The sequence below is a fragment of the Monopterus albus genome, unplaced genomic scaffold (assembly GCF_001952655.1).
Source record: "Monopterus albus unplaced genomic scaffold, M_albus_1.0 scaffold71.1, whole genome shotgun sequence".
Taxonomy (NCBI): Eukaryota; Metazoa; Chordata; class Actinopteri; order Synbranchiformes; family Synbranchidae; genus Monopterus; species Monopterus albus.
The window spans coordinates 1,357,734-1,372,805 of record NW_018127951.1 but is presented as its reverse complement, the minus strand read 5'-3'; the positions used below and the strand labels follow the sequence as shown (position 1 = coordinate 1,372,805).

Below are 15,072 nucleotides of genomic sequence, written 5' to 3'. Positions count from 1 at the left end.
CTGTCATTCTGTGTTTTACATTACTGTAATATATTTGGATTTTGGGCTGTTTGTTGGATAACATAAGCGATTTAAGGACTAATACACTGACCAACTACTCAGGAAAGCCAGACATCCAAAAGTTCAGCTGCAAGGGCAGACAAGCCTGAAAGAAGAGCCTTTTAATATGATCAGTGTGTGTCTGGTGCAGCTGTGTGTATTAAAGCCTGTATTACAATTGTTTATTTGAATCTGTGTGTTTTTGCTGCCTCATAACCAGAGCTAATCAGCTAGAGAGGTGCAGTGAAGATGTGAGGGCTGTTAATGAGCTGCAGCGGTGCAGCGAGACGGGCTGCTGTGACAGGATGGTAAGAGTAATGAGTCACACTTGTGGCCCTCTGTCATATTATGCAGGTCTTTAAATGGATTTATTTATCCTTCATTTACTGAGGGAGAGTCGTTGCTGCGTTTTTTCCTGCAGTTCCACCTAATGTGAAGCTTCAGGTGTCAAGTATTTTGATGCAGTATCATAACAAGTTATTAATATCTTTAAATGAATAATAGTCTTGATTCTGTTAATCACTATATTCACATTAGCATTGGAATAAAATCAGCAAAACAAATCAGGTACTTTTTGTCCTGTGAAGGTCACTACAGATAGTAACACTTTATGCTATTGGTTTGTAGATTCCAGTTTATTTTCAGAAAATGTGGAAAGTACTATTTCATTTGGTTCCAATTACAGACCTGTTATGTAAACTGGCACAATCTTGAGACTTTTAGTCAAAAGACAGCAGGTGCATTATCCATCCATTCATTATCTATACCGCTTATCCTGATAAGAGTCACAGGGGGGTCAGCGCTAACCCCAGCTGACAATGAGCAAGAGGCGGGGCCCACCCTGGACAGGTCATCAGTCTCTCACAGAGCTGACATTTAGAGACAGACAACCACACACACTCACTCCTACAGGCAATTTAGAGTTGCCAATCAGCCTAAGCTGCATGTCTGGACTGTGGGAGGAACCGGGGCCCACGGAGAGAACCCATGCAGGCACAGGGAGAACATGCAGACTCCACACAGAAAGGCCTCGGGTCGGCCCAGCCTCGAACCCAGAACCTTCTTGCTGTGAGGCAAACAACAATTAAAAATGGCATGGACCAAAATATTAGGATGCCCAGCCGAATTTTTTGAAGCACACGCTCAATGAGGTAATCACTACAAGTAAACGATTTGTGTAGCTCTGAATGAGACTTGTTTTCTCAGGCTTGGTGGACGAGTTTCAGCTCTCTCCATTAATCATACATAGATCAGTTGGATAAAGGTGTGGACTCATCGCAGCCACTTCAGAGTCCTTTAGTGTTTGTATGGTACTAAACAGCACAGTGAGACTACCCTCCATATAAACAGGCTGAATGACAGTTTAGAAGACTGATGACAATGAAACACATTGTTTTATGAGGTGTAAGGGCACCGACAATATTAACCATGTTTGAATAAGAGACATAAAAATGATTCAAAATACAAACATGGAAGCCCAAAACAGAAAACGGGGCCATGAATGGACAGAATGAATGTACCAGCTGACTCATAGGTAGGTTTAATATTCACATGGTTTAGTCTGCACAGGTGCAACAGAGAGGTGGGCAAAGTATTAAAACTATAAAATGAATACAGTCAAAAGCACATATTTTTTTGTGTTCTACAAAAAAAAACAAAGACATGAAACTCCAATAGGACTGCATCTACTGATGATGTCCAGCGGGGGGACCCCCCTCAGACAGCACTGCTATTTGGCCTCTTCCACTTCCTGTTGGAAAAGTAAAAGAGGCCATCTTAACTTTCAAGGAATCTTTTGAGGAGGAGGAGGAGAAGAAGAAGAAGAAGGAGGAGGAGGAGGAGAAGAAGGAGAAGGAGAAGGAGGAATATTTTAAACAACACATGGAAGCTTCCACCTGGGTTAGGTGAGGAGTGCTAGCAACAAAAACAGTACATGATACACCGGTGTCACCCAGGAGGTACAGGCCAGAGAGGGCAGAGATGTAGCAGAGTGGAGGGAGTTTGGTTTGACAGCAGTAACAATAAAAAGAGACGGGTAGAAGTTGGGAGAAAGGGAGACGATTATGAAGGCTGTTCACTTTTCTGAAGGACACTACACTAATAAAAAGGATTTTATCACGGTGCTTTAACAAACTCCGAAGGTGGGAACAATGCAACAATAAGCGTGCTGGCTGCTACCGAAGAAGAAGGAGATTGTTTTGTGGTGAACCCAGCTTGTGGAAATAGAACAGGTTCAGTGTTGATGTGTGAGGAAGTGTTTGGAGTCATATAAATAATAAAATGTCTGTGGTGTTTGAAACATCATAAGCCAGGCCTTGTTTGTGTGTTAACTGGCATAAATCCCTTGGCAGTGAGCTGCTTAACTCACCAATAAAAAAACAGCACAGTCATGAATTTACAACAAGTTTGTGGATGTATCAGTAAAAATATAAAACAGCATTCAGTAAAATGTTAGCTTCTCATGCCCACACCCAAAAAGGCCACCATTTAACATGGTAACTGGTCAGAATCAATACAGATGGATTAAAGAGTCTGCGTATGAATTACTGATAAGATAAATTTGGTTGAAAATTATAAACCCAGATTGAAGTTTGGTTCTGTTAATGTTTAACTGAACCCAGATGTGGTGATTTCCAGGAAAAAGGCATGGAAGACACATTTGTTTGGAAAATGAATGATGTTCGATGTTTTTTTTATTTTCAGGATAACTTTTCCATCAATCTTTGCCTCAGTGAACAGAAAAAACAGATGAAAATCCTCACGTTCACTCTCTTCAGATCAGTGTCAGAATTTATACTTGGAGTATTTTTGCCTCTCCTTTTCATGGCATCACTGTAGAGTTGTGTGGTTCTTATCCTGGTGACATCTGCTGCAAATGAACTGTTACTTAGATGCTTTGTTTTGCTTCTTGTAGGTTGTAAAAAGCTGTACATGTATAAGCTGATAAGATTTGTATCATTTACTATATTTACTTTCTGGTTGATACGATTAGCCCTTTACCTGTGTGGATATACAGTAGCTGTGACTGTGTGAATGTGTCTGGACTTGATTCAGATGGCTAATGCTAATACATTCATGTCTCAGCACTCCTCTTATTTACTTATACTTGAAACTATACACCATGATCAGGATAAAAACTTTCCCTGCTGCATGCCATCAGCCCTTTTACCAGCTTTTAAAAGGAAAACCACATGATAATAGAGTATTAGCCTTCCTTGAATCCATACCTCCTTCACTTTGCATCAAAGTCTGCTTGAACGTTTTGGAGCCTGTTAATGGCAGCACACAGAGGAGGATATTCATAATCGAATGGTATCAGTGGCTGCTGTTTTCTTGGACTAAGGTCTACAGATAATTAGATCAGGCAGCCATGGCCTCTACTTCCTCTGCGGTGATCAGCTGTGGAGTTTAATGTGGAGGCCGTGACAAGAAGACTGCAGTGACCGCGTTGACATTCACCTGCTTAGAACGTGATTTCTGAAGTATTCTGATTGTATATTTGCACATATGAGCATCACTCCAGGTTTTAAGAATGGAAATAATATACAGTAAGTGATGGACACTGCTTTGACATGGCAACACTGAATTTAGATTCTGAACAGAGCCTGTTATAGGTGCACAGCTGTGTGCTCAGTTCAAGTTAATTTAACAATGTAATGATAATTTTCACAACCAGGTTAAGGCAGAAGTCTGACAATGGAAATGTGAAGAATACATGTCATCATTTGTTGTTCAAAACTTCTATTACCGGAGAATCAAAATCCAGCAGAGTAGTAGAGGCAGAAGAGTCCAGGCAGCTACAAACAATCACCTTCAGCTGCTGATGTAACGTCAAAGCCCACATATGATCAAAAGTAGCACGCATGTGAAAGTATCATGTTGTTCTGGGTTTTTAGCTTCAGCTTGTGGTAGAAGTCTTACTTGCAGTAGGTGAATGTCTGAGTGGAGCTGTGGTGAAACCAGGGGTTTGGTGAAGTATTTTTAAACAAATCAGAGCATTGAATATCAGCCTTCACTAGTTTTCCTGTCATGAATATTTGAGCAAATGTTCCTGGCCCATTACAAGTCCTAGATAACTTGTTTGAGTATGAAATCTCAAGTGATATGACTATATACCCACATTCTGGAAATATGTAATTTTATTTCTGTGCAACCTTCATAATGTATCATTAAAATCCTTTTTTTATTTTTTGACAGAACAGCTGGGAATCACTGAGCACTCCTTGCAGCTATAAACATAATTGTCTCCCTTCTCACAGTGGTGGATTGCAGTCAGTTGTTGAAGGATTTTTTTGGCATTTCCATTAAAACTTCATAATTTGTCGAACCTTTATTGCAGCTCATGTTATGTTTATGTTTGTGTAGATGTAATCTATAGCAGGTTTAATGATGTGGAGTCATTGGGTTTGTATTTGTGGTATAACATACAATCACTGTTCCTCTTTATTAGGTACACCTGTATAGTTGTACGCACTTGTTGGGGTTGAAGGGAGAAGATGAGAAAGGACAAATGAAGAGGTGAAAGGAGGAAAGGGTGGTAGAGGAAAGGGGGAGGAGAAGAGGAGCTCTGTATTTATAACTGATTTTTCAATCTAGTGTTCAGGTTTATTTTTTGATTGGTCTCTCACTATTTTTACTCTCTCTCCTAAAATCACATTCCATCTCTCACCCTCTCCTTCTCCTTGTGTTTTTAAATCATCTGTTAGATACAGAGACATGTAGATGGAACCGAAATGCGTCTGCTGTGTTTGCCTCTCTTCATCCCTTCTCCTCTGTGATGGCATCCATTTGTCAGCTGCCTCTGCATTTTTTAAAATGAATCCATTTGCCTCAGAGTCGCTGCGTTTCAGTGTTTCTTTATTGCGAAGAGATGCATTTTGGCAACAAATGCTCAAAGATGAAATGAGAATTGGTGTCGTGATGACTCAGTAGGTTCAACTATATTTGCGCAACATTAAATCTGACTCATGGCTTCCTGTGCGTGTCATCTCCTCCTTCCTCTCACTAACTAATAGAAATGTTTGAGGATAGTGTAAAGACATGCAGTTTAATTTGCTTTATTTGAAGCCTGAAATGTGGGCTTATTTCAGTCTACATTGTTGTTTGAGTTGTGCAGAAGTGTGTAGGCTTTACTCTGTTTCCTGCAAAGGTTGAAAATAACGGTTGATTTCACAGCTGAAGGAGCTGTTCATTTTTTGCTCGCTTGATAACGTAGTCTAAAGATAACCAGGTGATATTCTGTATTGTTGTCTCATCAGCACTGTACTTTCTCTGTGACTCGGAGTGCCTTGTCGCACAGAAAGAGACTACGTGTTATCTTTAGATGACTGTCTCCTCCTGTCACCCATGGAGTCCCTCAGGGCTCAGTACTGGGTCCTCTACTTTTTATTTTTTACATGCTCCATTACATGCACATGTGTTTTGAATCGCAGGTTAGAAACGGCTAAAACCAGATTTTATCAACTCTGAAACAATGGTTGTGTGTAACCATTCCTCTTTAGGGAAGACACAGAAAGACTTATGAATGCTTTACCTCCAGCAGACTTGACTGTTGTAATATCGTGTTGATACACAATGCAGCTGCACATCTTCTGACCAGAACTAAATAAAGAGAGCACATATCTCCTGTGTTAAAGACCCTTTACTGGCTTCCTGGTAATTTTAAAATTTAGTTTTTAGTCTTTAGTGGATTGGCTCCAAAATCCATTTCTGATATGTTCCACCAGGTTTGCTCCTGCTGAGATCTTTGAACTGACCTACTGATTGTTCCACAAACAGAACCAAGACGTATGGCGATGCTGAATTTTGTGTCACAGCCCCTCACTTCTTCCTCTTCCTGAGGAGATTAGGGCATCAGACACAGTTGATATTTTTAAACATAATCTTAAAAGCTACTTTTTTTTAGGCTTGCTTATGTGCAGCCTGAGTGATCTTATTACTGTTGTCATTATTCTATTTTTACTTTGTTTTTAAATGTTTGCTTCTATTATATGTTTTTGCTGTACAACACTTTGAGCTTAGAGCACGAACTGTGCTATACTGATAAAGTTAACCACAATAATTATTTGCAACAAAACAGGAAAAAGCATCATTTTATTCTTGTTTCAGGTGTCAGGAAGGACTGACCTGGTGACCAGATGACAGACAGGTAGGTCATTATTTTGATCATTGATACTCAGTAGAAATGTAAATCTAAACACAACCAATAGTGTAGAGTGGTGATTTGTTCACCAGCACAGACACAGGCTGTGGGATCAGGACCTTGTTGTAGCTGTCTGGCTCTGTATCAGAGACTGGACTTCATTTGAACTGTGAGAAATCACTGATGAAACACACACATAGGGTTTATCTGTGCATAAAAGGATTGAGGGATAGAAATGAGTGTGACAGATGGATTGTGGACTAAAAGATGTCTTAATGGACCTGAAATAAATAACAGGATAATAGATTTGATGGCTTGATGTTGGATAAATGAATTTCTGTATGTTCAAAATGGAAAGCATCATAGTGGCAGTTAACCGAAGACTTGGGTGAAATATAAAGTGAGGTGAGGTGAGAGTTCTGAGCTCAGACATGTCCAGGTGCTGATTAACTCACCGATCACACACACAGGCAATTTAGACACACACAAAAAGAGAAAGTGAGTTGAGTAAAACCTTGAAAGACATGCATCTCCACACATATATTAATGGAATTCCTGTCCTCTAATGGAGCTACCACTTATCTAGCTTCCCGACCACCGACAGTCCAATATCTGTCTGAATAATGGGCATCCATGCACGTTCAGATTAAAATGGGGATTGTCTGGAAGTGGGACCACAGTAGTGATGGCCTCTATCACAGTGGATCTGTCATGTTCTAATATCTATGAGTCTTTTAACCACACATCTGCTGTGGGAGTCACACAGACCGCAGGTACGAGGCAGACTGCACTTCCTCTGTAAACAGCTGATCCAGTTGTAACACCAGTGGAAATAACTGGAGCAGAGCTCTTAACTTAAGGGGTGGGCACACATCAAGTTGTTGAGCCAAGCATTACTTCTGATAAGACATCACATCTGGCCAGATGGATCTGGCTGGCGCTGAACTTCCAGTGGTTAAACACAGGTCATGGTCCAGACCCACCATCCCCAAGCAGATCCAGACATTTCTGTGACGTAACCAGTTACCGTAGCTTTGTGTTTTACCTGCAGTTGATTGTTATTGATTGAATCTGGTTTCTTGTTGGTAAAGTACTCAGATTTATTAAACGATGAGTTTATCTTTTTCATTCCATGCTCTTTTAACAGCTAGCAGCATACAATACATCAGTGTAGTCCTTTCAATGAAAAACACAGATTTGTTTAAAGAAATTCAGAAGGTATAGATTCAGTGAGCAGACTTGATACCAAGTTCAGAACACTAGCCCCACAGTATAGGCTACTTACATGCATTTGGAGCAGGGAAGTGACTCTAATCCCACCTACATATTGTGCCATGTGCCATCTCTGTGTTTACTCACTGACTCGGCTGTGATGCTGTTTGATAGTCGGGTGATGATTTATTTCTGTGTGCATCAAATCTTTGTAGATTTCAATCATCTTTAGGACTTTTCAGCTCTAGAACAACCAGGAGCTAGGGCACTTGTTTTCTACAAATACGAGTCTTGTAGTAAATGTCTTTGCCCACATGCAGCCAGTACAACCAGTTGTTCACTGGTGACTCAAGTCTAAAAACTGCTGGGATTAAAAATATCTGAAAGGGTGAAAGTAGTCATGGATCAGTGAATCTGCAGTGCTGCAATGATGTTCTCATTGATATGTAACTACACTCTAACTCAGGCATAACAGACACATCTGTGTACATATGGCACCGCTGTTATGACTATGATTAATGTGATTAGTGCCAATGAGCTACTGTCCCTGCTGTTTAGAAGGATTGCAATGACTTGATTCTGCAAACACATCTAACACACCTGGAAATGCATGAAGCTGCTCAGGCTAAAGAGGCTGCTAGACGTTCACTGACACCAGAGGACCAGAATCATCACCTTCATCAACCTTGACTTCACATTAAGACCCCTGATGATGAATCTCATTTATTGTGGTTCAAAGATAGAAAACCTTATTAATTCCAAACAAAAATGAATTGATGAAATGAGCACTGAACTGAAAGCTCTGATATGTTTCTCTGTTGAAGGACCACTCATGCTGCTCTGTCAGCATTTGAATAATATGTTTTAGTACTAGCTGATGACCAGAACTGAAGCAAGCTGCAGTAAAATGATTTCAGATTGTCCTTCGCTCTACACTGCAGAATTATAAACACTGGTGCCTGAAATCTCTCTGCTTGATTCATGCAGAAATGCTCCCAAATCTCTCAGAAAGTTATTTTTCATCGTTCTGCTTCACTGATACCGAGCACTTACACTGTGGCTTTATTTAAGCTCCACTAGTGACACACTGTGTTGAATGCCAGCGGGTCTACCTGTCGGTCTTCTCTTCTCATTGGCCAAAGCTGCTTCATGCTTCAGTCACATGAACAGGAAGCCAGCTTCTTATTTCACAGACCATAGTGTCTGATCATTCACCATCATAATCACAAAGCTAAGACCTCCCAGTGTTTGACGGCTGGGCCTTTGTTACAACCCACATCCTGCATGAAAATACAGAAACCATGTGCATCCATGTGCTTAACACTAGTAAGCGCCTGCTTAATGTCTGTGTTTTGGCTTCAACAGTCCCTCTTCACGAGCAGAGTAGCCTCCCACGGCCTTATTGCAGAAAAATAAAATGAAAAAAGAGAGAGTCGCACTAATGCTGGAGGCAAAAGGAGGCTTCATGTAGACAAGATACAGGTGTTATTATGTAGAAGCAGCAACTCGATAAAAGATTTTAACAACAAGAATATTGTACACTCACTGTTCCACTTTATTAGGAAGAGCTGCACAATTGTATGCACTCTAATGTACTGGACTACATTATATTCAGAGGGATGTTTATATTGTTGTCCTCCCCAGCATCATACAGGAGATGGTCAGAATATTAGGAACACCTCTGAATATAATGTAGTCCAGGACAACACCTTTAACTGTGACCTCAATAGATAGAAAGAAATTATACATTTCTGACAATTTCACCAATAACTGAAACATTTTGAGCTTCATAAACACAGATGTTAGGGTGGAAGTGTTGTATTGAATTGCATGTAATTCTACAGATGTTCCTAATAAAGTGGCCGGTGAGTGTGTACTGGTATAGGTGAAACACACAAATCCAGTTTGGTACATATTTTTAAGTAAACCTGTTTATAATGAGGAAAAGAGAAGGAAGGTGTGATGTTCTGTTTCTGAAGCAGCTAAAGGTTCAGTCACACTTGAACCAGTCTCCTCAGATGAAGCTGGAGCACCTGACGGCTCTGGTATTGAATCGCCTGGTTTGGTGACCTCTGCCTGGATGAAGGTTAAATTTCAACTTCATTCACCTTGCTAATAGTGCACCAATAGAAACAAATCAAATCAAATTTTATTTGTATAGCACCAAATCACAACAAAAGTCATCTCAGGACACTTTACAAACTAAGGTCTAGACCTTACTGTTATCATTATTATTACATAGGGAAAACCCAACAAATCCCCCAAGGATCTGAGACAAATCATTACATAGCAGGTCCACAGTTATGGATCAGTCTGGTCAGTATTGGAAAATGAGCAAATGATAATTGAAAAGAGCATAAGCAGAAGCATGCAGCGAGAGCCATTTGGTCCTTGAATATCTTTATTAGAAATGCAGCAGAGAAGAAAGACAAACAATTAATTCACCGTTAGGTTGCTTAGTGGGACCAGAGGGAGGCAGTTAAACCAAAAACAGATGGATTATATGATACCTCATTGCACCAATATGTAAATAGCACATTTGGCTCCGCTGGTGCCTTGGAGAAGTTCATTTATTTATAGAGCCCTTTATGACAGTGAGGTTTCAATGGGCTGGTGAAACACACAGCCTGTGCTAATGTTGGGATTATGTTTGTCCGAACAATGTGGGAAGTTGAATGTATTTGCACTGAATCATCAGAATCATGTTGGTCAAGGTGTGAATAGGTCGTGAAGTGTCTAGGAAGCAATGAAGGTGTTACTGTAAGTTTGAAATTGATATTCTGGCCACAAGTAGAATTACACTATCCTAGTTTTGTGTATAACTCAAGAGTGAAATCAGTTTTTTTAGCTGCTACTCTAAATCTTGCACTGTTCGTCGTCTCCAGCTGTGTCTGGCTGCTGATTGGTGGTAAGCAGGTGATGTACTGCGGCTTTGTTCTGCTGCTGCTGGAAACGTGGAAACGCAGTTGGAAAACCAAAACTGTGCTACAAAGACGCTAAAAGTCTCCATAAAGCTTCAGAGTTGGTGGTAGCTCTCTGTGGATTTGTTACTGTGGGCGTTACCTACGACAGGTGAGAAATCGTCTGAACGAGGAGGTTTTTAGTCTCCTACCTTCCCTCTGTCCTGACCTCAGCTCTCCTTTATCAACATTGTCAGCCAAAAAAGCCAAAATGACTTCAGACAATCATGGAGAAAAGATTAGTCCATGTTTTGACTATGTCCATGTGTCGGTATTCACGTCCACCTTCAGGTCTTTATCACTGTCTTCTTCCACCTTTGTTCCCAGAGACAGTCAGCTGGCCCGCGGAGCTCTTCAGCTGGACTCTGACACCAATTATCCTGTTAAGTGTTCCAGACGAGCAATGCACACAGCCTCTGTCTTCAGCTCTGTCACACCACCTCTGGGTTCTGTCTCACTTCCTGTCCATCCTTCTCTCTCTCTCTCCTCGTCCTAATCAGTTTGTCTGTGTAACTGGCACTTTGTCTTTCACTCGGTCACTGTCGCTCTCCCAAGAGAATCACAGCACCTTTATGATGTTTCCTCTGTATTTACAAGATGTAAGTGCTATAACTATACATGTTCAAAGCCAAACAGGAGAGAAGATTAAATAAAGGACGTCTAGTGAAAGGTTTTTCACACACCACTGATTTGACTCCTTTCAAACAGGATTGTACAGCTCTGGAAGTTTTCACTCAGACGCAATCATTTGCTCTTTGCACTTGATGATTGTAAGCTACGGAATATTAACAAAATGCTACAAATAATTATGTAAATTTATTAATGAAATTACTGCTATAAATCAGATTACCACTGCTTTCTTCTCTTTAGTCCCATTTAGACTGATGGGAGTGAGGAGCAAAGTGTTCACTGTGCTACTCTGTAATTTAACTCATCAGGCCAGATGTGATTTTAACCATGTGGAAATTGCAGGGTATGGTTGGTAATAGACATGGGCAGTCAGCGGGGGCAACACCAAATGGAATGGCTGAAGACAAGCGAGTGGAAGGGGAGGCGTGGAGGGAGAAATCTGGGGTGAAGCTGAGAGAGCTCAATCAAATCTTAACACACCAAAACGGAATCATTTGCTGTGGCTTCCTCTTACTGCAATTATAACCATCTCGTGTCCTTCACATGTACACATCCACAAAGCTGCTTAGAAATCAGAGATAATCTCGAAGAAGTTATTTTTCAGTGGGCAGACAATTCTGCAGACTAATGGTGCTAATTCACCAAAACATAAAAAATATGGGTTAAAAAAACAGGGCAGGATGAGGACACCAGTACAGCACACGAGTTCTTCATCTCCTGATGGATTAATTTTTTCTGAATTAGATCACATACTGTATCTGTTGATTTGATTAGCAAAGGGATTTTTGATTTACTCCGTTTTCCCACTGTGCAGACACACATGTGGCTCTTTAGGAAGCTTAAACATAATTTAAAATACATGGACGTCGCTCTGGATGGGATTGAAATCACAGGAGAGCCGGCAGGTTCACAGAATAAAATTGCAGCTGTATCATTACAAGTGTGGGGGTGACAAATTACCAACATGCACCCCGGATAGAATTAAACTCAATGACCTGTGCAGGTCAGGTTTCTAGACTAAAAACTCTTTCTTTCCCTCTGCCATCAGACTCCTAAACAGCTGACAGGAGATTATTACCAAGAAATACGTCATGTAATGATGTACTGTCGACCTGTACTGTTTATATTCTCATGCATAATTGCACCTTCAGTGTTGACTACTGCACATACAGCTCCCATGTAGCATACATGCTCTTATTATATTCTTATATACTGTATATTTATTACATCTCTTCATTTGCTGCTTAAAGTGCCTTAGTTTGTGTGTTACTTATTTATCTACTTTATATTTCATTTGTATTTTGTGGCATTCATGTGGACGGCAAAGTAAGAATTTCATTGTACAGGGAAACATGTTTCCTAACTGTGCATATGACAAATAAACACTTTGACCTTGAGGTGATGTTAAAATCACCCCACCTTCCCGTGAGAAACAGGTTTTCGTACCAGTGCTTTTAGAGAACAGCCTCAACACCCCAATTTGTTTCAGCCATTTTAATACAAAGGCGGCCATCCGTATTTTAAAGAACCATGTCACTGATGCCCACTGTACTGTAATTCAGAGCAAAACTGGTAGGAGCTGATGGCTTAGCAAGGCTTCAGCATGTGCAGTAGAGGCAGTGGAGAGCAGCGTAAGTCTGGATGTGAGTGAGTGGAAAGGATGATGTAGATTTGCCCCCTCACACTTCAAAGTACCAGCTTATCGAGCTGTGTCTTCTCATATTCCACATATCCAGGTGGATGTGGAGCAGCAATGTGATACATTTCACTATTGTATTGATCGGGATCGTTTTATGTACACAGGAATTGGACTTGATGATGAATTTGAAGAATTAAAGAAATGGAAAACAAAAATTCCAGCAACACTTGCAGTGTTTGGAACAACTTTAATGTAAAGACCAGCATGTTTCAGCAAGGAGCCTTCATCAGGGTCGTTATAATTGGGTAAAGACACCCTGTAAGTGGGAGGGTGCACAGCACTGGCTGGAGCGACGCAGGATGAGTGGGCCAGTTCGGTCAGGGGTGGCTGGGGCCTCGACAGCGATCGTGGTGAAAATAATGGGATGAGGCCGAGTAGTGGAAGGGGGAGAATCAGTGAGGCCATGCAGCAGCTGTTTACCTCAAATCAGCAGCAACAGTGTGATCAGTGGACCACAGTGAGGTCTTGGTACATTATAAAGACCATTTCATGGTATTAATTAAAGATGTGTAGTGTATTGATACTGTATGACTCATGTTATGTGTCAGTGTGATGCTGGCGACCTGCCCAAACTAACAAAATGCTTCAGTATTGACCTAAAATGTGGTGAATTTGGACTTTTATAGCTCTGCATCCTAGTGTTACTTGGCAAAGGACATAGTTTTCTCCCTCATCCTAGTGCTGCTGAATTATTTTTAACTGCAGCTTTGTGCATAAAGTGCTAACTTTCTTTAATTAAGGGCAACTGATGACATAAACTTGGTTTTTTATTGGAAATTACAACAGTATAACAACTCTTGACTGATTAAGTTTTAAAATGTATATTAAAAATTGAAGGCCTGCTGGGTTGTGCCCCTGTGAAAGTCTGGAGAGAGAGAGTTCCTGTTTAATACGGTTAATTTGTTGGATTTTTACAGACCCAGAGGTGAAGAGGACCCAGTTTTTTGTGACTGCTTTTCTCCATTTTTATTTCTTTAATGCGCCCCTGCAGGTTTAATATGGGACCACCACTATTCTAGGCTTTAATTTACTTTTACTTGTATTGTTTATGAAAAGCAGTATAAAATAGATTTTCTTTAACTGTATTATGACCCCTCCTATTATTAAAACCATAAGACACAGGATATTAAATTCAGACGCCCTGTTTAACGAACCTGTTGTCTAATGGACGCCCCCACTGAGAAACTGTACAGAAAACCTGTAATTGAGCTCTGTATTTAATTACATAAAATGTGGCCACTCTGGTTCAAAGTTATTTCTACAATTCATAAGACCACATTAAAATGGCAGTTACACTAAATCTATTAGTGATGATAGTAATTGTAACAATCAGTCTGTTATTAAAGGTGAGCGTTCTGCCTTCGGTGAGGGCCATTATCCATTTCATCTCCCTCCCTGCCCACCTGTTGCTTTCACTTTACAAACACACAACTTCCTACACGTTAAAGTGGAGGTACACACCGGCTGTAGTCCAGTGTGCTCATGGTAGAGCTTATTTTGCAGATACGCACAGTGGGATCTCTGCTGCATTCGGATCCAGCCTGTTTAACTCTTCCTCTCTGAAACACACACACTCCTGCACTAGATAGTGGCCGTGCTTCCTGAAGCTGCCCCTGTGTTTAGTATCTGAATCCGCCCTTGTTAGCGTAACATGAGGTACTGTATGTGGAGGATCCCTGTCTCCGCCTTAATTGCGTTCCTCTGGGCTCGACTCGCCTCCATCAGAGAGTCAAGCATCTTCTTTGTGCCTTTGATCTTAACCAACCTAATTAACTGGCATGGCAACTGGGGGGGGGGGCTTCTGGGACTTCAGTGCTGGTGGACCATTTTTTACTGTGCAGGAGTAGAGGGCAGGTATGTACTGATGCTGCAGGGAGGTTTACGAATCACAATGGCTACCGCGCTGTTTTGACTGATTATCTCTGAGCTCACTGAACTGAATCCAGTTATGTTCTTCATATAAAATGATGTGGCTGCAGTGTACTGAAAATGAACACAGTACAGGCTTGCATCCTGCTGTTCAGAGGGTTTCTAAAGTTTTCTGATGACAAATATTGTGATGCACCTTGTGAGGCATTTAATCTTCTTTCAACTGAGTTCACAGCTCTTTTGTATCTTAGGGCTATTCAACCAGATGTGCTGCTATTGTGTTGCTTATTTTTACACGAGACAGTGAAGGTGTCGCTTTGGGTTCTGAAAACCATTAATGGGCATTTTTTTAAAAATTCCAGCATTTCTTAGAAAAGAGACTTTTTGAGAAAATATCTGGCAGATTACTGGATGCTGAAAATTGTTAGCTGCAGTCTCGTGAGGAGAAACTACAAATATTTTTAATTTCCTGTGCACTAAAATGGTTACAGATCAGCAGAATACAAATGGTTGCACACTCT

At 40.8% G+C, this 15,072-nt stretch overlaps 1 protein-coding gene across 6 annotated transcripts in view; it reads left to right on the top strand.

Moving 5' to 3' along the window:
- Positions 1-15,072, top strand: part of LOC109963241 (leucine-rich repeat and fibronectin type III domain-containing protein 1-like protein) — a 242,384-nt gene that overhangs the window by 50,632 nt on the left and 176,680 nt on the right. For 4 of the 6 annotated variants that reach the window (XM_020605602.1, XM_020605603.1, XM_020605598.1 and 1 more), the window contains exon 2: positions 6,148-6,187. The exons of 1 other annotated variant lie outside the window; for it this stretch is intronic. The gene's annotated coding sequence lies outside the window, so the exon portion shown is untranslated. Of the gene's footprint in view, positions 1-1,859; positions 1,944-6,147; positions 6,188-15,072 lie in introns of those variants that run through there. One more of the 6 variants, XM_020605599.1, reaches the window with a different exon arrangement.